This window comes from Pholcus phalangioides, unplaced genomic scaffold, assembly GCF_987345545.1.
Source record: "Pholcus phalangioides strain wild (caught in Gottingen) unplaced genomic scaffold, Ppha-v1.0 ptg000004l_1, whole genome shotgun sequence".
NCBI classification, from domain to species: Eukaryota; Metazoa; Arthropoda; class Arachnida; order Araneae; family Pholcidae; genus Pholcus; species Pholcus phalangioides.
In genome coordinates, this window is record NW_028301597.1 from 2,062,694 (window position 1) to 2,086,290 (window position 23,597).

The 23,597-nt window shown below is 37.7% G+C and overlaps 1 protein-coding gene across 2 annotated transcripts in view; it reads left to right on the forward strand.

Annotated features, from left to right (window-relative positions):
- LOC149086414 (LIM domain only protein 3-like) overlaps positions 1-23,597 on the forward strand; it is a 219,682-nt gene that overhangs the window by 93,832 nt on the left and 102,253 nt on the right. The window lies entirely within an intron of this gene.

Sequence of the window (23,597 nt, forward strand, 5' to 3'; positions counted from 1 at the left end):
ATTTAACAAATTAACATTCGCGCAAAAGTCAGTACCTGGTATTATATGAATTCATGTTTTTGAAAGCTAAACATTCATGACGGTAAATTTTTTTAAAGAGTATGATGCTATAACGTACTCTGTGTAATGGAAATACGGAAATAGTTTAAAAATCTTTCGACTCTGAAATTATAATCATCCAAAATCAAATTTGATATTTCAATATTTTTAAACGCGATGTTCACCCTAGATTTTTTTGAAACATTTTTTCTAAAATCAAGATAACTTTTAGGAGCTTTAAAGTGCCTCCATCATCCATATTTTTGTTGAACAAAAGACCGAATTGTAGTAATGCGTTAGAATAATACAATGTGATGCAAATAATAAAATATATAAAAAACTTCGCTGTTTTTGAGTGATTCCGCAATTTGAATTATCCTCTTTAATTAAACTCGACATCTGATCACTCGAGCGACAAAAATGTCCGATACGGCACAACATTACATTTGAATAATTAGTATCGGTAAGAACTATATTTGAGTAAAAAGTCGTCTTTTTCGGCAACTATCAGGTAATTTGAATATTTTGTCTCTCGACAGTCATTTAGTGTAAATATCCGAAAGCAAATTAAACTATATAGTTTATACCACTATAGTTTTATCCCTTCGAAAGAGAACTTTTAGAAAGTATTCAACACTAGAATTCAAACTGTGGTATGATAAACCGGTGATAGAGTAATCATTTGGCTGCCACAAAGCTACTGAAAGCAACTGTAGTCGTGCATAAATAAGGGTGTGAACATAGTGCGTCCGTATTCCCGATTCTGGAAACACGCGTCGTCCCTTATTGGTTAAAAACCCGAATTCCAAGCTAAAAAAAGTTGAAATTCTAGTTTTTAACCAATCGGAGACGACACAGGTTTCCAGAATCGGAAATACGGGCGCACTATCTTCACACTCTAAAACATGAAGAATCGCCGCATTTTCCATCAGCAAATGAAGGAAGGGAAAGTCACATAAATTTCAGCCAAATGAGGAAGAGTAAAATGTGATAATTCTTATAGAAAATGTGAGGATATCGTAAATTTTTTCAAACATTAACAAGCGGTTCTGTGCAATATGCGCAATTATCAGCCGGAATCGCTGAAGAATAGACGGGTTAAGACAGCTGACAATCATGTAAAGAGGCAAATTAGTATTGATGATATCCAGTGTGTGATACAGCTCACGCAACAAATATGCGGCAAATTGAATATCAAAACTTCCAGATAATTGTGGTGGATCAAATCACCCACAATTCATTTTTCATCGAGTCCGATTCCCATGGACGTGCACCTAATTGCTCCCGGGATGGAGGAATACACCAGCCTATACCTTTTTGATCACATAGTTCTAAATGTTGAAAATGTCTTGCTGTGGTTTCTGAAAATGTCTGTGCTGTTTTGTGCTGGAATAAAAATGGTTTGGACTTATTTGAGTGAGTCCATCGTTTGCTATCACACAATATCTAGAGATACGTAAATTTCGCGAAAAAAATTTAAAAATCAAAAATTTTGCATTTATTCACAAAAAAAAAACGCAAATAAAAAACTGCATTTGTTCTAAAAACACACACACGCATATTTCAAATCAAAGATTTCACATTCATTCACACTCTCACGCACACAATATTTTCTGAAATAAAAAAAAAGTTAATTTGGGGAAGCTTTCTAATAATAAAATTTGGATTTTTAAAGATGATAAAATTTATTTATTTTAGGTTTCGATGAAAAATTTGTACATTAATTCATTTAAACTATTCTCTGTCGCTGTGCCTTCAGTATAATAATGTGCTCCTCATCAATTCCACCATTCGCATTTGTCAAAATTTTTCTTCTGGTTTCTAAATTTTTCTAAATTCTGGTTTTTTTTGGTAAAAATACCTTTGAAATTGACCCTCAAGTGAAGATTTCAAGTCTACTAAATTGGACGAGGTGTATGCCTGGTTTAGTATAGTAGTCTACTAAGTTACTCCACAAAACGTGCGTGAACGGACAGTTTTATCCTTATAAATCGTCGATTAGTTCCATAAATTTTCCTTCAGAACTCGGATACAAAAGTCAGATGAACTCGTATTTTACGAGCTAGAATTTCAATGTCAAAACTTTCCATCAAGAAACTTATGCTCGAGTTACCGTCTTCATATTCATTGAGGAAAGCAACAATATGTTTCACATATTCGCTCAGATAAATGACAGCTTTAAACCACGAATTGCAACTGGTTACTGCAGGTCGTCGGTAAGTTTTGTTGGCAGTTGTGATGCTTTTTCTTCCTAGTAGCTTAAATACTCATTTTTTTTTCATTTTTCTTGAATGCAAAATAAAGTCCGTTGTTGGCCACAACGGAATTCAGTTCTTTGAACTCTAATGAATGAATACGTAGTCCTTACGAGATCCACTATGCACCTAGCATTGGCAGTACAAAATGTTGTCTCCAAAAGAAGTGTTTTTAATAAGTTAAATCACACTCTCAAGTGAATTGGCTAGTATCAGACTCCGCGCGTTATATGACTGCATGATTAAAAGAATATGAAATTGAATTTAAGGTGTCAATTAGAGCTTGGGAACACACGGAAGAATTAATGACGTCTAAGTGTAAAGTGCAAATTATCGAGATTTTACGGAGAAGTAGTGAAATTTAAAAGTTTCGCATTTATTCGTCAAAATTTGAAAATTTTGCATTTACTTCGTGAATCGCGTTTATTTCGTAAATACGAAATTTACGTATTCCTAACAATTATGCACTATTGTAATTAGTAACATCCACATGGAGAACGCATATCGTGAATTACTATTCAGCTTGGAAAGTGACCGTTAGGTTAGGTATCACCCTAAGCAAACTTAAACCTTCCGATGCACACGCTCGCTCTCTCTCTGTATGTCTGTGTACCTTTTGTCGAACTTTCAATTGATTCATTTTGCGTGAAATTATCGAAATAATGCATTTGAGGCGTGACGAGAAACACAAAAACCAGAGCATTAATAAATTTCATAAGAATGTTTTGAAAGATAGGGGGGTTGACTAACGGCTTGTCAGAAACAAATTATTGTTAATTAATGTGTTATCGTATTGCAAATATCGTAAAATGTGTTATCGATATTTGAAAAAAGTAAGAATAAATATGCGTACGTGCGCGCGCGCGCGCGTGCGTGTGTGTGTGTGCATCTCTCACCAAATCTCCATCAAATACAGTCATGTAAACACAAGTCTATATAAAATTCGTCTCTTTCGGAACACCTCATCTAAAACCTATGTATATTGAATGTTTATGATGAGTTTATTTATCTGAATTTTAAAATGCCTATGCTGTTAAGTATCCAATTCGGGCATGTGGAAGTAATAATAATAATAATAAATAAACTCATTTTGTATCACATAGAATAGATTGTTATTAGGGATAAAGTTGGAATAAAATGGTAGCGAAAACGAAATTGTTTTTATATCGGATAACAATAGCACACTCATACTTTATTCTTCATCATTTCAATTCAACCCTTTGATTGCTAGCAGAATATATACGCCTTTCCAGTTCAAAAATTGCCGAGAAATTCGTTGTAATAAATCCCAGTCATAGAATAAGACAATTACAAACATCTTCAAAAATTTTCATCATATGAAACATTTAATGTGATTCGAATGATACATTGAATCGGATAATTAAAATCTTAATAGAAAAATTAAAACTAGAAGAAAAGTTATTTCTCTGTTGTTATTAGTGCAACACAGTGACATGGCAGATACATATTGTGTTTCAATGGCGATTTCAGCGAAAAATTGAAATATTCTTGTTAAAACCATTTTGCTAGTTTCAACTTCCATCCCCGTAAATTTTTGCTTTTCATTTCAACCATCGTGCGTATCATTAAAACGTATAGAATCAATTTCAGATACAGGAGAGAAAATTTCGTGCAAAAATAATAAGAAATAATATGGCTGTGGAACCGATTATATATATAGAAACGTTTCTATTAAGAAATTCTGCAAATTCACATTTGCAGAAACTTCCTATCGTCTTGCGTACATTGGTATCAAAACATGAGTATATTAACCCTTTTGCTACGTAACGATGGAACGACGAGAAATTGCAGTAGTACAATGGGCTATTTGTTTCACGCGTATAAATTTTCATTTTTTTTCGCACTGGAGAAAAAAAACGCGATCTTTCAAACAAATTTACTATATTTCTTCAAAATATATGCATCAAAAAGTTTATTCAATTTCTTTCTGGTATGATTATTTTATGATTAAGGTGTCTGGTATCATTATTTCGTCGGTAGGATTTCTGCTCGCATAAAATAAATCAGATTTACTTAAAAAGCTGAAGTTGATCTTCCCCGTCGTTCCTTCGAATAAGATACTTCATCTTTCTTCTTGAGAATATTATATCGAATACATTCGTGACTTCATATTTTTGTGATCCATTGACAATCATATAATCGATGAACAATGAATATTTTTTTAATTTAATAGCATTAACAAAAAACCTTTCCCCCCCCCCCTGAAAATTAGCAATTTAATGTCGATATGGAAGGCAATGATAAGAATTTATATGATATGGACGGTGTGTACAAAGTGTCTCTCTCTCTTTCTGTCGGATATTAGCCGGGTGTCTGGGCTAAAGCTATCTATATGTAGTGTCTTATACCAAAAAAAACCCACCCACTATTAGTTTAAATTTTCATTGCATTAAAGACGGGGAAACTCCTCAAATTTATTTCAAAGTTAATGAAGATCAATTTTATCATCATGCAGATGTCCATACGGTATTCGATCTCTTGTCAACGGTTTAGTAGTATCTCTATGATGTTATTAAATCAACTGATACAAAGATACGCTGTTGATATGGATGGTGGGAGGCTCCCATTTCACTTAGTTTATACATGGACTTTAAAAGACCTTACTGATTTAAATTCAACAATCCTAAGCACGCTGCAAAGTTCGATTCCCAACAGAGGAGAGAATGTGACTTTTCTTTACAATTATCTTCGCTTTGTATGAGGTCATCCGCACTTTGTAAGAATGTGTAGCTCTCTCAATATAAGACATTAGTATAGATATAAGTGTATTCCTTTAGTTCAGACACCCTGTATATTAATTTCCATTTTAAGTAATAGCTTTGTTGACCTCTTCTTTTTTCTTCTTTATTCATAATTGTTCGCTCCGAGGATGTTCTTCGAGAATGAATGATTCTAATGACACCATATTAATATTCCATAGTAATAACCGGAACGATGAAACACTCAACGAAAAAAATCCCTTTCAAAAATCTTTGATCAATATCAATAAAAAGAGTTTGTCTTTGAAATTTTTAAAGCGTTTAAAAAATACGTAGTCAGAAAAAACATAAGTGAGTGACGTTTTAACCTGAAATTGTTTCCACTCTTGTGCGGTGAGAAAATTCAATTTCCCCTAATTTTTGTTTTACTCCTCCGACTGAAAAAATAATTCTTATCTGAACTACATCAAATCTAAGCCTATCTTTGAAGCTTTTTACTAGGCTCCCCCTGCTACTGAAACTCAGAATTAATTAATTCTTACCAGAATCAGGATTTTCAGGGCAGTTTTTCCCGGTTCATAAGTCATAATTGCATAAACATTTTCACATCTCAAGTTTAATTAATTTAAGAATTCCCGTGAAACTTATTTATCCACTGATTTCATTCTTTTAAAATTAATTAATCACTGAAGTTAGATCAATTCAGTTCCCAGAACTTTTCGGTATTTTTGCGACTTTCTCGTCTAATTTTTTACGCTCATGTCTGTTAAGTTAATATATAATTTTATTCTAACATTTAGAAACAAAATTAATAATATTAATACTTATAAGTAATATTTCACTACCTTTAATTAACGTCAAGTTGGGTAGACATTTTTTTTTAATGCGGACACCTTATTTTGAAATTGTCGCTTGATGTCTATTATACAATCTTACGTTTTCTTTGGTGATTCTTATGGTCTACAAGATGATCATTTGAACCAGTGTTTCTAAATATTTTTGATGACGCGGACTCTCTTTGATAAAGGTCAGTTCTCCGCGGATCTCCTGCACCGAAGGTAGATTTGGAGCAACCCCCTCTACAAAATTCAAAACAAATTGTTTTATGTAATTTGCATATCATAAGAAATTGATGTAATAAAACATAACTTCTGGGCCACTAAATGTGCCATTGGTGCAATGGCAGTGAATGAAAATAATAGCGCGGACACCTTACAAAGTATTCACAGACTTCCCCGCAGGAGTCCGCGGACCACAGGTTGGAAAACACTCTAGTTTAAACCATAGTTTTCCAAACTTTTTGTTTCGTCGTCTCCTTCAATTTTTTCCCTTCACCGTTCCCAACTCAGGGCGGGGTAGCCCAGGTCGATAAGATACTCACCTAAAGTACCAAAGGATGTTTAGAGGTGTCACGAGTTCGATACCCGGTTCGTCATTGTCAGAAAACTTTCCTGACACACGGGTACAACAAAGAAACGGCGACTTGACCGCAGCAAAAAATTGCTACCGTAGGGAGTCTCCCATCGAGTGGTTAGCGCTGCAACCTCTCGATGATTAAAAAAAAACAAGTCTGCCGTTCGGAATCGGCAATAAGTCCTGGTAAGTCCCGGTCTAATTACACCTCGTGTGCAGAAAATGACCGTGGTGCGACAAAAATGATCAAGGCAACTCATAGAATCCCATTGTAAGGCTGCGCTCATGGTTGGGACCGAAGAAGAACGAGTTCCAAGAATTGAGACTGGGGAGAAGAAAATGCGTATGCATGGGGGTGGAGTAAGAGAAGTCCGGTCATAGTAAAAGAGGAGGTGGAGGAGGAGGATAGAGAAAATGACCAGAGGGGTTCTGAAATGTAAGGGTGTGATGATGATGCTCCCTCCGTAGAAGAGGGAAAATAAAAAAGGGAGAAACGGACAAATCAGCAGATAGCGAAGATCAGTATATGGAGGTGAAAACAAACATGTTTGTTCAACTCCCACACCTCGTTGAGTTACCTCTTGCTCTTCTTTGTCTCGCTTCTCGTGTATGTGCGGTGTAGGAAAAACAATACAAACTGTTTTCGTCTCTAGTCTGTATTCTGCACTCCCGTACCTCTTGGTTACCACACTATGTGCACAGCCTAACTCAGTCCCGAGCTTCGATTGTCCCCTGCACCATTCCATCGTACCCAGGGATGAAATATTTCCCACTTTGGCGAACACGTCAAGTCCCTTAATCCGGTGGATCTCAAAGTGTGCGTCGCGTGTCTTAGGAAGATCCATAACCTCTGTCAGAAGCATCGCGAGAAGTTGATTCATTGACGTGTGCTCATTCAGTGCTTCGAAGACGAAGGTAGTAGGGGATAAACGATGACAAGGCCAACCAGTGGAAAAAAGTTTGAGAACTAATGTCTCTTAGCCTGTGTTAAACTTAATACACAGATTCACCTTGAAAAATATTTCCTAAAAGCTATTTTTCTTCCATCTCTATCACTGCTAATCTGTCCTTTTTTTGATTGATAACTGATTGCATCACTCAAAGTTATGCGCTTTTGTTCGTCTCAAACAGAGGAAACGAAGTTGATAATTTTTCCGTGAGCATAGGTATGAGTATATCGTGTTGCATGTAGAATGGCAATATGGGCACAGTCCCTTGGCGGACATGCTCGTGCCGGAAGCGGCAGGTTTCGACGGAGTCTAAAGTCCGCACGAGACCAGCATTTATATTAATTAAGGAGACCTGAGGTTTGTATGGAATGGAGAAGGCTGCCAAGGAAATGGTCCATAACTCCCGCGAGCAGATCAGGATAACCGCCGGTGAGAAAAGGGCGTCCAGGGAAAGGCGTAATTTTACACACATTGCGTTGAACAAAACTAAGATCTTATTCAGTTTTCGCGACGAAATCGGGGGATGTTTTCAAACTGAAATTCCTCTCTAAAAAAATGTGTTATCACCCACTTTAGCGAGATGGTTGCGGAATTTTTAATTTCGCGAATAAAAAGAACTTCAAGAAATTTGTGTATATCGCGTACTACAGCCCATAAAGCGTATAAATCAATAAAATAAACTTTTCTGAGAGTTAGAGCTTTTTTTTTTTGAATTTTCAGAACCACGGATATCTTTGAACTTGGCTGTCGAATAACGTGACATCACGATATCTTGTATCTCATTATTTGGGTTCGGAAAAAAACATAAATTACGTATAATGACTTATATGAATAGGTCATTATATTGGTATAATATTTTCTAACATTTTTTGGGATATAAGGCTATGATGTTCGGTTACGTGCATAATAACGATATAGAAAATTCCATGATGTGAAAGTGTTGATGTGAAACAAAAGTTGTTTTCAGATTTTTTGTTAACGTAGTCTCATGTTTCTTAATACTGTATGTATATCCTTTATTTCCCAAACCCCTGGTTTTTTTAAAGACATTTTAGCCAAATTGTGATGACAGCTCGCCAGTTTTTATATAGGGTGTTACTTGAATCAACGCAGAAAATCCACATAAGAAGAAAAATCTTAACTCAGTACAAACAACAAGAGTACAGGGAACTTGTTCTACGATTACGACTTTTGAAAAATAAAAAAAAAGTTATAAACGTGAGAAAACGTATGATATCCCATTCAGAGTACACTTAGGCATGGTATCCCAGTCGATTAAATACTCATCTACTGTACCAAAGGACGATATAAATGATCAATCATCGAAATCTTTCCTAATGCTCAGGTTTAACATGAATTGTTACAAGATGACTTGGGAGCTAAGGAGGTATAAATTTAAAGTAGTCCGGAAACCGTGGTGGCAATCAATCGGACTCTAACGTTCTTTCTGAATGTGATGTCATAATAATTTTTGTACGTTTCACTCTACTATTACGGGTCGTATATTATTTTTTTATAGAGGACAATGATCTTGGCTTTTTTTTAAGATTTTTACTTTTCATTAGGAAAGTTAGCACCCTCTATTGGCTCGACAGAGAACAAAAATAAAATGATGATGTATTGAACACAACTTGAATACTTGGAGGCCGGTACCTACTCTCAAATGTATTTATCTCAACCTTAGCATAATTTCCCATTAATTCCAAATTAATAAATGGTTTCATTCAATAAAAACATTCATACATACATACACGTGTACTAACAGTTGACGTGTGAAGCGTAATATTCGATTAAGAGGGGAACTTTAACATTATCTCTAGAGAGGTAAATTTTGGTTACGGAGGATTTTATTCGTTTATCCCTTATCCGATTGAGTGGGGTCGACTGTAGTTTTCTCTCTAGCACGAACACGCTCTACGAGGGCAATGAGCTAAGACCGAATAAGCGACAGAGCCTGGCCACGTTCGGTCTGTTCTGTGCTGTATTTTTCCTCTGTTATGTATTTTTCCCCCCTAATTATGACGTAATCTTCACGTATTTCCAAGAGATCCGTTTGATCTGCCCAGGGAATTTCTTCGTGTTAGGCCTGCACAGCGAAGGCTAACACGCTAACCACTTGACTGCCGACTTTTTAAACTTTTTAACAAAGTTTTTAATGATAAGAGAGGAAGACATAAAATATCAAGCAACGATAAGATATTTATATTTTCTAAGAGTCATGACTTTCCGATATTTTCATGAGAACATGGATATGCAATTTTTCCATATCACGTAAAATTGGAATGTTGCTGCATGAATCCCGGAAAAGTAATGAAAGAGTGAAAATAAGGAGATTTAACCGTTTTTAGTCACGATGATATGTGTGAATAATATTTTTATACCGCGCAGAAAATATGAAATACAGTAACGTACAAAAAGATGGAAATCACGCAACTGTAAATAGAAATCGAAGCCTGCCTTTCACATGAAACTTTCTCACTGACGCCGTCGCTCGACGGCATTCCGAGTGCTTAAACTCGGAACGTGTACCTGTGATCCCAACGCATATCAAAATACGTATAACACGGAAAGCAAATAACGACGTCCATCAATTCAGTGCTTTACCGAGAACCTGAAAATTCCCAAAGAAAGTTTCCTACGAAATGAAAAGCAAGAAAAGATTCTGATGGGGTAGGGATCAAAAATACCTTCGTTGCTCACGTGAAGAGAAAAGAAGAAAAAAAAACCGATGTGTGTGTCGAAAAAGTAAAAGAAATTGTCAAAAACGCCACATACCACCATTATGGCAACTATTTCTTTTTGGCTTGCATGCGAATGTTCAGAGCAAGAGTTTCGGAAATATTTTTGAGATTCGCTCCGAGAGATCAAGCGATGTTCCGAAAATATCCTGTGACATATATGCGAATAATATGTCGATAAGAAGCAAATGATGTGTGAATAAAGTTGACGAGTTGCTCGCGAAATATATACATTCCGCCTAAAAAAAATACCTTGAACGTCTCTCTTTTTTAACGTGAGGGAGAAAGGTTTCTACGCGTGTTATATCAGTAGTTAAATGAAAAAACATCCAGAACATAATGACGGTGATTATTAGTCGCGGTGAGTCTACATGCACAGACGCATGTAGGTAATTCTCACAAAGTTTGTACAAAAAAATTAAAAAAAAAAATTGTAAAAAAAAATCAACGAAAATTCCAACAAACTTCTGTGGAATTCTTTTCTACCTGCTGATAAGTGAAATATAGTCACCTGCGAAGTTTGTTCAAAAATTAATGGTGAAACAATTTAATTCAAGTTTAACAATGTTGAGATATAGGCACAATGATATGTCAGATTTTCCTATTTCGGCAATAATTTAATATTTATACTCGACATTCCAACATGTTTCATCTAATTTATTGCTCATCTTCATTTTCGACAAACACTGATAATCTGACTAGTTTTTTTTTGTGAATTGAATGATTATTCCTTTTTTTTATTTGTGTTTCTGGCTCCCTCCTTTCATCAATTTCATGGTGGCACAAGTTTTTTATTTGTCTCTGTTTCGCTGAGAGACACACTCTCAGAGCAAAGGTTTTCAGAGAGATGAAAGATTACTGTAGCTTAATGTCGGAATCAAGAAATCTGGATTTTTTTTATGCCTCCCCTAGTTCATTCTTTTCGCTCCAGAGGTACACATTTTTAATGGTTTTAAGTGATTTTAAAACGTTTTAGTGATTCTTTTTCAAGTTTACACTTGAGATGCACGTATTCGTGCCTAACTCAAATGGTCCTAGTAAAGATATCAACCAAAATTAATTAGTTAATCAATTAATAAAAAATTCTTTTTAAATTGAATTTTGGCGTAAAGTAAACACAAAAACAATAAAAAAAATTAATTGCCAGTTTTGGCTCAGGTTCGAAGTGGTTATGAGCATACCTTCCTTCTGATTACCTAATGCGAAAATAACGACATTTTTATAGGTCTTGCAGCACGGATAAAAAACCCAACATTGGGGAATATATGTGTTTTACATAAAAATTATAGAAGTCTCTTAACTGAAACATGAAGTAAAGTGAAAATAATTTCCTATTATATGAGGCCCATTTCTCACAGAAAAAAGTAACCAGTAGGACATTTAATAAAAATACTCGCCTCTTTTTTTTGCTGAATGAAACTAATTTGAGAATTCATTAACAATTCTAATGAATCCACAGTGACGAGATATCTCGTCTCCTTAAGAGCCATTTATTGTGGCATTGGCAAGCCCAATTGACTGTAATGCTTCTTTTTCGATGTGCAACACTTTTTCCCTATACGCATCCCCCCCCCCCTTATTTACTTCTGCTGAAAATCGGAAGAAATCTTACTTCATTACAAAAGAAAGGAGATTCTGAAGAAGCTTTAGTGACTTGTTGTGCCGTTCAAAGGGTTAATTAAGGAGAGAGAGAGACAGACGGGTTTTTTTGTCTCATATATAATAACATTATGATATATTTTTACTTCAATTACTAAACATACATTTCAGATAACCATTTTGTACATTTATCATTAAATGTATTTTCGAAATTTTAATTTGCCTTCAGGATAGGTCTCAACATGGTCACATTACCTTCAGATATCGCAATGAAGTTTAGAAACGATAATGAAAAGTGTCTCTTTTTTTTTATTATCCGCAGAAGTTACATTTTATGCATGAAGTCAGAAAGTGATTGATACGGAAAAATAGGAAAACAAATATAATCCCGTTATCAAATAGCGATCGTCATTTACCGTCATCAGACTACTATTCTTCGGTACCGCGACATCGATGGCATACAACTGTGTATCGTGCATATATACCGTAACATCACTTTTGCTGGTGGGAAAACGTCGTCGGAGTTTGGTCGCCACAGAGAAAGAGAGGGATGTGGGAGAGTGTGTTGGGTCATCAGCCGAAAATTACGTACCCATTTGGGCGTTCATCCGTTTAGCTATTCCACGTCGATGCTCCCGAGACACACAATGGGGAAAACACCCGTTCCACGTCGTAGCAAACAATTGCCGAAGCAAAAGAGGTGCTGGCTGGGCTATTCCGTGCAATCATGAGAAGAACCAAGGGGAGGGCTACACACACATAGGACTTAATGGCGATGAGACAGCAAGCGGGGGTAAGCGGAATGCTGTCGACGGAGAACTTCGTCGTCGTCGAATAACAGTGGACACAGAATCGGGAGCGAAATAGTGGAAGGAGGTAAATTAGGATGACAGAGGGAGTGGGAGAACCGAGTTTGATTAGAATAAAGATGGCTACCTACACTCGGGGTGGCGGATAGACGGACACGTGAACCCCAACGTCGTAAAGATGAAATATTTAGTTGCTTGAATTACGACAGAAAATAAAATTGACAGCGAACGGCCGTGAAGTAACAATATAAGGGGAGGGGGCGACCGTATGTATAAGGGAATACGTAAAAGCTTGAGGAGCGAAAGGATTGATGGAGCGATTCACTCCTTTCGGTAATGGCCATCTCTCACACATTTGGCACTGAGTGGGTTGCATCCTTGAAAACATGCCGGCTTCTTTGTAGCGAAGCAGCTACGCATATCAACGACGGGATTATTCCTATTTAATTGAACATGATCAAATTAAAAAAAATATATGGTATGGTCGCAGTGAAAAAGGTCACATTTTTTACAAAAGACACAGTGCAATCAATGGGTCACGTAAAAAGTATGTTCGAACCTGGGACTTGATGGGTGTCTCCCTTCACGTTGGTAGACGAGTATATTGCCACCACGCCACTCGGGCTAGTACGAATAGACTGGCCGTCCAGTTGAATTTTACGGTTTCATCTTGGCCATCTTCCACGATCAAGGACGGTTCGCTTCATTCGAACGCTGGGTCGTAGTCAACAGTCAAGGAAAATGTCTAGCATTGCGTGAATACAAGTTCGAACCCCGATGCACAACGGTGGGGTCGACTGAATTTTTTTCCCGCTCTTTTCCACATTTGAGGCGCGAATGTGAGCCAGTCTCCTATTCGAAAACATCTCTCCGCAGTTGAGCAGCAAGATCTTCAACACCATACTCACATAACCATGAAAGTCCAATCTTCTGGCACTTTCACGCCAAAACATGGAAGCCAGATGACAGCACCAGCACAATATGAAACAACCATACCAGTGATAACATAAGCATGTATCACTTAAGCCATGCATATACATTACACACCACACAACACGTTTCTTACATGAAACCGATTCGTTAGAAATTCCTCAGAGGAATGTTTGCGACCTGTATGTATAGAGGTCAAGAACACTATCAGACATTGCACCGTCAGCATAGTGCCATGAAGAACAAACGTTCGCGAATGTGATTTACGGATGTTGTGTCAAATAATTGTCACCGCCATCTTCACAGCAAACAAGCAGTGCTTTAAAAGTTTTGCCTGGAAATACTACTACTTAATTATTAGTATTTCTATTTTTGGGTTGCTGTATTTTAGATATTTTATACAGCTATATTTTGTATGGGCATCTTTTTTTTTTCATCCACCCTATTGGGCTTCGTGCCTGTCGTGGTCTTTGTAATTTCATTACCAAACAATGCATGCACTTGGTGAACATTCTTCTGGGGTACACCAACAAATTGGTGCATGCTGGGATGTAATGTGTGAGTATGTGCATGGCGTTTACGTATTTATAAGGTCAGAGTCATGATAGTTTCACTTTTGAGATGTTCTGCCATCTCCCTTCTATATAAGGGTTAAAAGTGGCGGATGATTAGGAAGTAATACTACTATTACTGTAGAAGTACTTCCTAGTAGTAGTACTTAAGACTAGTGTAGTAGTACTTCGGAAGTACTACACTTAACTGCACATGTACTTCTGAAACATTCCTCACAATTTCTAACGAATTAGTTACATGCAGAAACATGCGTGTGTGTACATGCGTGACTCTAACGTATCTGTTGGCAGATTTTTTGCATGTTTCGCGTTATACATGTGCTGCCATCTGGTTTGAATATTTTGAAGTGAAATTGGCAAATAAGGCAGTACTGGAAGGTCAGCTTCGCAGTTGCTGAATTGAAAAACATCGTTAAGAAATGGTTGATCTGACAGCCCAAAGACTTCTTTGAGAGAAGGATATACATCTATTTGAGAAACGATGAGATTTCTACTTTCCAGTACATGTCACTCGTAAACTGGTATGAATACTTTACCGGCAGAGTCTCTTTTGATAACATTTAATTCGACCAACCCACCACGAAGATAGCGAACTGTCGGAGAAATGCTCATATTCGACGCGAAATACATTGATATCAGAATTACACGTATTGGAAGTTTGGTAAAATTTCATCTTGCAACATAAAATGTTGAAATTGCAGGGAAGATGTAATTAAAAACCACAAAAAAAAAAAAAACCCGATAAAAAACTGAAATTACGTACAGAATTCTGATAGACTTTTGTTTTGGTTTCAGTATTGAAAAAAAGTGTATATTAGTGAGGTACTGCAATAATTTTTGTGTTGGCGATCGCCAAAAAACCCGAGTTCCATACCACAATTTTCGGGAACGATAGAGAAGTGGGGGGGGGGGTTGAAAGGGAGAGAGAGCTCCAATCTTTTCCTGAAAGAAGTATATCACTCTGCACAAAGCAATGAACAGAGAATGGCTGAGAGAGAGAGAGAGGAGTTAGTAGAGTATGTGGCATGGCTGAGAAAGAGAGAGTATCATTGAGAAAAGCGAGAGAGAGAGAGAGGAAGGACACATACACGATAGAGTTTTAATTAAAATGTGGATGGAAGAAGGCAGAGGAGGACCAGGAGGAGAACAAGCAGCACCCAAGCGTAATGATAGATTAGGGTTAGGCTTTTGTGCCTCTATTTGTGCCGCATCATTTCGCAGCTCTCCACTCAGTGGGCCGAGAGACTCAAAGATCTGACGTTGCCTTCTCTCCCCACGAAACACCACCGATGCCGCTATCCTTGCCGTGTATTATTTTACTACTTACTTCCTTCCTTTCTTTGCCCACCACCAACAGCCACCTCCAATCTGGAGCGCCATCTTGAAACATCACGTGATCCTAGTGGTGTAAAGAGGAGTTTTGGTGGGTGGTGGGACTTTGGAACGATCTGGGAATGGGATATCAACAATCCCCTCCCATTGTACCCTTTCGTTCCTGGAACGTGTATGTACTGCACCACACACACGCATACACACATATCTCTATATCTATAAATACAGTCTGGAAATATGCAGCCATCGTCCCGCTTACGGTCTGATGGTTTAGTGGTCCATCGTTTCTTTCGTATCTCTTCGGCTTTTTTTTTTTTTTTCATTATCTGTAATGCTTTTTTTTTCTTGCTCCGAAAAGAGTCGAAAGTTGCATTTTTGTTTTGCTCGAAGTAATCCATATATATATGGATTTCTACATGAATTAAAGGAGATGCTAGAAGAGGGGATCGGGAAAAGAAATACTTTTGACCCGAATTCGTCGCTGATTTATACTTATTCATAAATATCCATATAATACAATATATGCACATTCAACTGTAAGATTTTGCATCGCCACACACACACCCATGTGATGTTTCTTTTCTTTTGGGATCGATTCATCGAATATAAAATGAGAAAGAAGTTCCAGATACGAAAAATTTCCAGTTCGTCAAACAATTATAAAAAAAACACCCAGAAGTTGATAAAGTAATGATACTAAATGAATACGAACCGAACAATATGGCGGTGGAAGAGGAAGAGAGAGACAAACTGCTCACTCGGTCTCATGAATTGAACACATTACGGTAAATGGATCATATTTAGGATATATACCGTCGATTTGTTTCATTACCTCAGCATTGATGCCTTCGAAGATTCCCCTTTAGAAAAAAAAAGAAACTTTGTGTGTGTGTGTGTGTATATATATATAGAATACTTTAAAAAAAATTACATGAATTTCATACATTTTAAAGTGGATTTCATTTGTAGTGAGAAAAAAAAATTTCTTTTTCGCTGAAAAAAATATATCAGGTGCATAGCTAACTCCCCTTGCCGCAAATTACTGGTCATCCGTTGATCCTAGTGTATACATGCTCAACCATGGCCAATGAACCAAATTTGGCCGTGAGAGTCATCTAATGTGGCCCATGACCTCAAAACTAAATTGTCAAAATGAACTAACATGCACATTACCAGATCACTCAACTGACCAGCGATGCAGTTCCACATCACTTAAGTGATCTGGGATTGTGCCACGGATTGCAACATATTTACAGATAACTCAAGTAAACTAGAACTGCGGCACATTTTCAGATCACATAAGTGACATGCAGGACATTTACAAATTTTAGATAAAGTGACTTTGTGTTGCGGGCTCCCAGTTGAGCCCCTCTGCGGTTGCACGGTAGTTGCCGGGTAGTGAGCAGGTGAGCCCATACATTGATAACTCTCATGAATATATGAGCAGATGATAAATTATCAATGGCAACGATGCTTCATCGAGAAGAATGGATGCACTGCCCGTTTGACTGCTGTCTTTTGAATTAACTCTTTCAGTGGCATTGACGAGATATTTCGCCTCCTAAAATGCCTCTTATTTCCGCATTGAAGAGCCCAAACATTTTCTAAAGTTGATTTCTCAATAAAACAATTTTCCCTTATACCCATTACTTTGCACCTGCATAAAATCCAAAGAATGCTTAGTTCATTGAAAAAACAATTTTATTGCATTTTACATGGCTTTGATAATTTTTGCTATGCCGCCTAAATGATCAAATCAAATTGGCATTAACTCGAAAACTCGGATACGAAATTCATATTGCAAAGGGTTGTTGTATAGTTATTAAAATAAAAAAAAATTAACTTTTTTTTACGGACACTGACCAAAAACCCAATTATAAAGTAGTTTTTCTGTTTCTTCTGGGACCAATGAAAATACTTCCACTTTTCCAAGTGCAAAGTTAGCAGATATTATTATTCAAAAATCTTAAGAAAGTTGGGATGGGACAACATAAATAAGGGGAAAAAAGTGTTGTCCGTTCGTTTTTGCTGTTATTTCCCTGCTTTCTTCCAATTTTTAAATTCAAATATCTCTGCAAATATGTACACAGAAGGTAACTTCACGGCAATTCTATTAACACTTTCAGAGTTAGATGGTGCAAAATGGTGTTAGACACGTTCACATAAACAGAAACTGGTGAGGAATTTCAAAATATATTGAAGATGATTTTGAGTGAAATACAAAAAATATCTTTACACAGCTGAGGGTGCACAACCTCCGGCACGCGGGCCAAATGCAACCCGTGAAAGGTGTTCTGTAAAAAGAGTATCAGTAGTAAAAAGCTGACTATATTTCCTTCATATACGGCAAATCGGGATTCATAAGGGTCATCGCCAATTATCGGCAGAAAAATTGTCAAAGGGAAGTAAAGTTGCCAATTCTAGCAGAAGAAATTTCAAGGGGAAGTGAAGTTGCTAATTACAGCCGGAGAAATTGTCAAAGGGAAAATTGTTGCCAATTAGAGGAAAAAAATAAATCAAAGACGGATAGAGTTGATAATTATAACGAAAAAATTGTCAAAGAGTAGTAAGGTTCATAATTTTAGCCAAGGACGTTGTTAAAGGTGAGTAAAGTTACCAAGTAATGTTCAAATTGCTGAAAAATCGCCAATGGCGGGGAAATGGAGCTCACTTGAATCTCAAACCTTGGTTTCCAATAAAAAATATAAATTCAAGCAAAATTCTTTGAAAGTCGAAGAAAACGGCACATTCCATTACGATTCGAAAAAACATCGTTATAGAGGGATTTATCGTTGTAATGTGGTTCAACGGTATTTCAACACGGATATCGGGTATAGACAAGTTACACTGTTTGTAGTTATAACTATCGTTTAACAAATATTATGACTGGTATAAAAAGGATCGAGAGTGATATATAGTTTTCAGACCACGTGACTCGATCGTCAAGGCCGACTGTTTTGAGTCTTTGGATTCTCCAGAAATCACGAGCACGAAACGTCCATATTTAGAATCGAACTTTCGCAGCTGTCGAAACTGGGTCATAGCGAGTGGTTCAATCCTTTTCATTATTTTTGAATGGTAAAATAAAAAAAGAAAAAAAAATTCACATAATCTCTGTAACAAAATCGATCGATGGCATATACTCGATTCGGGCTACCACTACTCGTCTTGTCGCTAGTCGGTCTCTTCCAACCGAACGCATGCTATACGTGCTTTTATGACGCGATGATTGACATGTTCGGTGGCAAGGACGCAAACGACATCAGCATAACGGAGACGGACACTATCCACCTGATCCCGGGAAAGAACGAAGCTGTACGAGAGACGAAGATACGAGTGGAATACGACCGCCCGCTTGACTGCAAGGACATTCAGCAAGCTTTCATGAGGATCGCTCACGCTCTCGACAATTTTCAGGGCCGTTTGCTACGAGCGACGCGTAGGGATGCTCTCTACGGCCAACGTCCTCAAGGCGGCCAAGACAGAATCCTGGTGTGGATCGTTCCCGCAACCATGATCCTCTTGTTCTCATTTGCCATCCGCGAAGTCAGAAGGATTTTGAAAGCATCCACCAAAGAAGTGCCTGTGACAAGCCAAGAAATGAGAGAAATCCTCAACGAAGTATTGGACACGAAACTAGAGCAGAAATTCGACGACAGGGTTGAAAAGCACAGGGAAGTATACGGGACTGGTGAAGACGCCAGCTACGAACGGATTCATTCCTACGACGAGATACTGGATCATATCCAAAGCGTTGCTGATAGAATGGATTTAGACTCGGAATACGCACATCTCGTCACTCCCGAGTTCCTCGAGAGATTAGCGCAAGACTGTTTCCGCGACCTGTCCATAAACATGCGCTTGAACTACCTGACGCCCGAGTTACTGACCAGTTTGGCCTCACATGCGAACAACTTGACGAGGATGAACACGCCCGAAGAAGTCAACATCAACTTTCACGTCGCTGTAATGGCCGAGTAATCGGATGCTCGAACTCAAGTGCTGAGTGCTCGCCATCAAGTTTCTAAGTGTACCGGCATAATCATTATTATTATTTTTTCAATGTTTCGATCTATGTTAGATGCAGATCAGGAATCGTTTGCCGCAGTTGTATCAATAAATGAGTTTGTATTTAAAAAGATTGGCCAACCAATGAATATATACGAATAGTTTTTTTTTCTTTTTCATTAAGTAAATTGGTGAAAGCCTCAAGATTAAGCTCATGTTGGGCATGAAAAATGAGACGTGAAAAACTTTAAAAAGTTCTCATTAACTTTGTAAAAAAATTCTGAAAAAAAAATTATTTGAATAGACATTTGAAATGGTTTTGAAGTTTCGCACCCTCCACCGATTACGGGTTTCGCGCAACATTTTGCTGCTATGGTCTCTCATGATTTAATAAAAAAAAAGTTTAATACTTTATTTTCAGTGAAAATTTTTATACAGGAATACTATTTTATTCTCGTATACGTTTCAAGATTTTTGAGTATAAGAGAAAAAAGGAGTATTTATATAAAAACTCGCTCCTCTATTATTCAAAGTTTCATTTTGGTATTATAACTTTCTTGTGGATATTATTCGGAGGTGAACTGGGAAAAGAAAGAGGTCATCTGGTCTCCGCCGGGAATCGAGCACAGGTGCTCTTACAACCCAGGCATATACCCAACTGGAGACACGACCCTGCCTTCCTTATTTCACGCATTGTGGCGTGAAGCGCTGAAAGAGAGGTATTACTAGCATTCTGTAACTTCAGCGAATGTTCCGTAACTTCAGCTTGTTTTTTCAGCTCAATATATCAAGAAAATAGATTTTTTCTCGATATTAAGCTGTCTAAGAAGTCTCCCTTTAAATCTTCACTACTTTGTTCTTTAAAATTTAAGATATTTTTCGAGTATTTATGAATTTTCATACTTGAAGAAATTTGGCTGGTGTTGGACGCAAAAAACTCATCCCTTCGTCCGTCTTGACAACATTATTTTGGTGATTTCGATGGGAACGAAACAAAATAGAGAGACAATGTGTGACGTCTGGTGAATGTATTGGTGTGATGGAGAACATCCGTCTTTATTTATTTCTTTTAAAGCGAGCACAACTCGGGTCAATCGCCCTGTCCAATTTACTTCCTAGTGAGTTGTGTCGGTAGTGCGAGTATTGTGTATTTCAAAAGTGAAGCAAGGGAGGTGTATTGATTGCATATTTGTACCGTTTGTAGGGCTGTTGCTCTCTGTTTGCGGGACTTTTTATCCGAAAGATCAGTTCGCATTCGTACCTCGAAGTTGGGAACAGAAAACCATCTTCAGCCGACCACCACTGTGACACTGGCGGGGTACGAACCCAGGTCCGCAATAGGTAAGTCCGACGCTATGACCACTCGACCACCACAGCTGCGAAACATCCATATGTCTAGCTCCATTAAATAACTGACTAGTCCGCTCTGACTATACGTTTTTAAACCTTTCCCCGGAAAGGAAGAAATCACTAAACCTACTTTAGAATGTCCACCTCCGCCCTACCGCCTATGCCGATAATGCAATTTTTTAACTGAAGGGAGGGGGGCGTTAACCCCATCGCCCTAATACTGTATCCGCCTATGTTTTAGAATCACCTCTGTTGTATTTTGAATGGCCGATTTTGGTTTCCTCCAATTTCTGCTTCTATGGCGTCGTCGTTCGCAACAAACTTCATCTTCTAGGAATTTACGAATTCAAAACTTCCCAAAAACCGACGCGGGTTCGAGCCCCACTGTCGCCACAGTGGTGGTCGGCTGAAGTCGAGATGCAAATGTGAGCCGACTCCCCGTTAAATAGTCCCGCCACAAAGAGCAACAAGCCTACAAACGGTACAATTTTTCAAACACTACACTTCACTCACTTCACTTCCGAAATATAGATGGCAGGACTGAAAAATCAAACACAGCGCTAGATACACGTTCAAACTGTTAGGTACACACATTTGCACTTCTGGGACAACTCTCTAGGTAGTAAATTGCCCATAGATGGTGATAGACCTGAGTTGTGCTCGGTTTGAAATAAAGAGAGTATGTGTGCGCACCTCCCTTCCAGAGCAGGGTTCCTTGTCTGGGATCTTTGTGTTGTCCCTCTATAGTGAATTTATAGCATGAAAACATGAATCGTCACGTGGTCCCAGCGCTGAATCCCTGTCAGGCCCCACGCTTGTGGGGACCATGGATGTCAGACTTTATATTCATAGGAGTTTAGGAAAACACTACCTTCATCTGAAAAAAGACGATTAATGACATCAAGATCCTGAAATTGAACCTCTAATCACCTACGTTGTGAAACAAAATCGCGTATACCGATCGCTATAAAAATGCCAGACTGATTGGTAAAGTTCCACGTGTTGATAGACAATCCACAACAGAGGCTGAATAATAGTTGATTAGAAGCTAGAAGCTGCAGCCCTAGGCTGCATAAACCATTTTCTTTAAACGCAAAGGTTACCTGTTGTCTTATTATTATTATTTTTTATGCAACAAAAAACTCTACACCGGCGTTGTATTTTATTCCTTCGTATATAATTTTTTCCGTTGTATTTTCTTATCACTTTTTTTCTCCCATTTTTGGCTCTTTTTTTTTGGACCATATTTTTTTGTTGTGGGCCCCTGTTTTAACCGCATGCATCCTCTCTCAATTCAGGAGCAAAGCTATTTCCACTTTTTGGATTGAATTTTGTCAAAAACTAAATTTGTAATGAAACAAACTTTCGCTAATAATGTCGATCTGAACCCCTAGGCCAGGCTTGGATACAGATAAAGTGGGTGTCATGAGGAGGGGTTATCATCCCTCCCCAGCGACTTAATTGCAAAAAATTGGTCTGTCCCGTAAAATACAGGACGACCCAACGAAACTACAGAATAAATTTTCCGTCGGGAGGGACGATTCATATTACCCTGAATCCGTGAGCAGTTAATTAAATTACCCTGAGCAATTCAGTGAGTTTTCTTCTTTTTTATGCTGAACCCTCTCAACATCACAGGTCCCAGGGCAAAGTGATGTCCTGTGACCCAATATTGAATCCCCAGATCATGTGTTAAAGATGTGTTAAAGATGTGTTAAAGATGCCAATGTGTTAAAGATGGTACAGGGCAGCTCTGCTTGATTTCGTTTTCTTTCTCGAGTCTCGAGTCGCACTTTCTGCTCCTATACTTCACTTTAATGTTTTATAATTTATTCACAACCCATTTTTTTTTCACAATGCTCCGCTGTTCCTCTAACCCAGCTCGTCTTGGCTCCCCTTTAATCTGATTTTACCCGTGGCCCCCCTTAGAAAATCCCAGGGTCACAAGAGGGCCCAGGTTGAGAACCTCTTTGTATTAGAACACTACAGCACTTAGAACAATCACGCACCAAAACCTCAGACATATATCAAACCGAACGTCACTAAAACTCAGGGTCATACCCTGGAACTCTTAAGGGGCATATTGGTTTGTGAGGAACATACGCGGGGTCGACTTTTGGAGGGGGGACACCTCTCAAAAATTTCAGAAGGAAAGTAAAAGCCTAGTATGCCCCAACCTTGCGTATTCCTCAGAGTTGAATAGAGGTTTGGGGAGTAATTCAGAGCGGAGAAACCTTTCTGACCTTGGTGCCACAAATGTGAGGGTTGCTTATTCTCACTGTAGAATTTTTTTCTCTTTTGATCTCAGATAGTTAAGCCCTGACCTAAATCGGTGGTTCCCAAAGTGTGGGCCGTAATCCTATGGGGGAGGGTTATGTCATTAACCCATTTGCATCAATCGAAAAAGTTTAAAATTGGCCGATATCATCAAAATTGTTTTATTGTGTAAAGTTAGAAATATTTCAAAATGAAAAAAAGCAAAAAACAAAATGGCGCACACAAAGAATGTTAACTTCACTTCGTTCAATGAAGATATACATTGAAAATAATTTGAAAAATTAAATTTAATAGTTTTATACAGTATGATAGTACTCTAGTGTTTTGTTCTTATGCATAAAAAACTAGCGCGCATATGTGCGCTTTGGTGATTTAATGGCCAGGAAAATTCCGTGCACATATGCGCTTATGATGCAAATGGGTTAAATTAGAGAGGTCGCAAGAGATCCTCCATAATAAAAACTGAGAAATTTATTTTCATTTTCCGCAACGTAAATAAAAAATATGCCTCCTAAAAAATGTCTTTACTACGCTAAGCTATTTACCAAGTATCATATAATGTAGTTTTATCAAATTCTACCGGTACAATAATTAATATATATCAA